The sequence below is a fragment of the Glossina fuscipes genome, unplaced genomic scaffold, assembly GCF_014805625.2.
Source record: "Glossina fuscipes isolate IAEA_lab_2018 unplaced genomic scaffold, Yale_Gfus_2 1, whole genome shotgun sequence".
NCBI classification, from domain to species: domain Eukaryota; kingdom Metazoa; phylum Arthropoda; class Insecta; order Diptera; family Glossinidae; genus Glossina; species Glossina fuscipes.
Genome location: NW_023998415.1, coordinates 3,705,500 through 3,708,038, shown reverse-complemented (window position 1 = coordinate 3,708,038; position 2,539 = coordinate 3,705,500). Strand labels below are relative to the sequence as shown.

The 2,539-nt window shown below is 35.1% G+C and overlaps 1 pseudogene; it reads right to left on the bottom strand.

Annotated features, from left to right (window-relative positions):
- Positions 1 to 1,443: 1,443 nt before the first annotated feature.
- LOC119632149 lies at positions 1,444 to 1,883 on the bottom strand (annotated as a pseudogene).
- Between the last annotated feature and the right edge of the window lie 656 nt (positions 1,884 to 2,539).

Below are 2,539 nucleotides of genomic sequence, written 5' to 3'. Positions count from 1 at the left end.
ATCGTTGGGTTTAGCTTAAGTTCATTCATGGTTGAGATTACTTGATCTTTGTTGCACATCCCTCTTTATAGCACTTTGATATCATAGAAGCCAGAAATTCTACTACTAAACGTAGCTCTTTGCGGAAGCAGTAAACTAAAAGTGCCAAAAACTAATAAAAATACGTCGCCATTAAATAAGAAGTAAGCGTCAAACTTTAGTACATGCGAAAACTGATCTCAAGAATCTGCAATTTCGATGTCAAGGTCAAGGACCATACAAAAGCACACAATACATGCCACGTAAGTTGAATTAGACGTAGATGGAGAAGCGAAGAATCGTTATTAAAACGCTGCTTCAAAAATAATAAGAGAAGTCGTCACAGGCCCCGAAAAAAAGATATTTTTTTAAATTCGAAAAAAAATCGCCCGTTGATCCAAGAGAGTTGCGTCATAATATTGAGCATAAAAATGAACGCAAGCAAATACAAATTTCTGTAAATAGATCTAAGAACCGAATCACAACTCAGTGATACGCACTTAACGCTCAATAAGATTCGGATAAAAACATCAAGCCGCACAGAGGGTATTTTACGTAGTACTGACAACAGAAGAGGAATTACGATCTGTAACGAAAACAAAGGTGAAATTGGGAGATCTGCTAGTGGAACAAACATGAGCTAAGAGCAAGGATCGAAGAAGCTGCTTGCTTATGAAGTAAGCGTAAAGACAAAGCTATAGCACCGTTTTACATAACAATATAATAACTATATTTAGCTGCACTATTGTTATTGTTCCTTCTCCCAAATGGGGTTGAACGCTGATCAAGTATATATAGGCGTGATTGTCAATCTTCATAGTAGGCGGCTTGTATACTTTTCGAGAAGTTCACTTTTAAATGTGATCAGTAGTCGTTTTTTTGGATTAAATCAGGCCACTTGGACAGGTCTAATGTGTGCTACAATCGAGTTATTATCGATTCATATAAAATATTTGCATATAGCAAGGAGGAAGTTTTCAATCAACGAGTTTGAAAAGAATATTTCGAATCAGTGGAAAGTGAACTAAAATGTTAACAAGCAGTTTAGTGCACAAACAGTGGACAAATTTAAGCTAAGAGTTTTGTCGTATCTCTCTTCCTTAACGAAATAAAAAAAATAAAAAAAAAAAAAAATAAAAAAAAAACATGTATGTAGAACTTACATCGCAATTGCATTGAAATTAAAATGATTTTTTGAACGCCCCAACGAATCAGGATGAATATTTTTACATGTGTTTTTTGTGTGCAGATACGTAAGTGTGTTTGCTTTTGTATTTACAACTATAAGAATATCTTAGTTACTAACTCGGCACGCTCCCTAATAGCTCCATATAAGATTTTGTTTTGCGTAAGTACTTTCGATCGATCTTTCTTTCCATTTCTAAGAAGTATATTATCGTCCCTATGGTAGAGCGATTAAATGGGTTATGGTAATCTCTCGCCTTTTAACATTTCGATATTGTAGAGGTAGGAAAGGTCACAATAAAGTATTCTTTGATAAGATCCCAAAGCAAACAAATAGTGAGCGTTAATTGACTCATCTTCACCCGTCTTACTACCCATAAAAAGTTGCGGCAATATGACTACATTCAACACGAAATGAATCATGATTACCATCGTAAGTTGCGTTAAACTGCACATACATCAAATATACTGTAGCGCCTGATGGAGCTAGGAATATTACCTTCATCATCGAATTGTATGAACTAACGTAATCCGAATATCTATTCAAATAAACTAATGCGAAATAGTATTTGTGACTTGCCCGATATGCCAGCACATGACCTTGCCTTCCAAATCTTTAGTAGAAAAATTATTATGGCAAACGCATGCGCCACATCACTGGCCACACGCAATACATTCATAGTCAAGAAATTTTACTTTTTCAGCAATGACATTGGAAACTGAGAACTTTTATGGTTTGGCTGATAAGCAATTTTCACTTTGGCTTACCCCTATGTGCTCAGTTCAGCATTACTATAGTAAGATAAGTTTTTCTTTATTTTGAAAGAAATAAGAGATTTTTCATTATTTCAGTAAAAAAATGAGATATGAAGTGCTTTCCCAGCTTCTTTCATTTCAAATACGCAATTCAAACCATTACGAGAGATATGGCAGATGAAGGGGAATACCCCCGACCGAAAATATTGTTTCTTCTCGTATGTAATTTACTTGTAAATAATTGTGTTTTTTTTCTTTTTTGCGATTAAATTAAGTCGCACCAGCATATCGACTGACTTATCTGCATTTGGATAAATTACTCGTCATGGGGTCGTACACCTTTCAAGTCGTTGCAAAGCATTTCAAATCTTCTGCTTTTTCACAGAATCTGTTAAACTTTCTACTACATCTTAGTTGAGGGGACAATCACTACTTCCGCATTGCAGGATTGAGGTCTCAAGTAAACAAGAGATTCGTCGTGTGGTGAATTTTTAATACGATACCATCATATGAAACCTGAAATGCTATTTGTTAGTTGCGAACATGTCTAGGAAATGATCAAAACTACTTTCATTCGAAA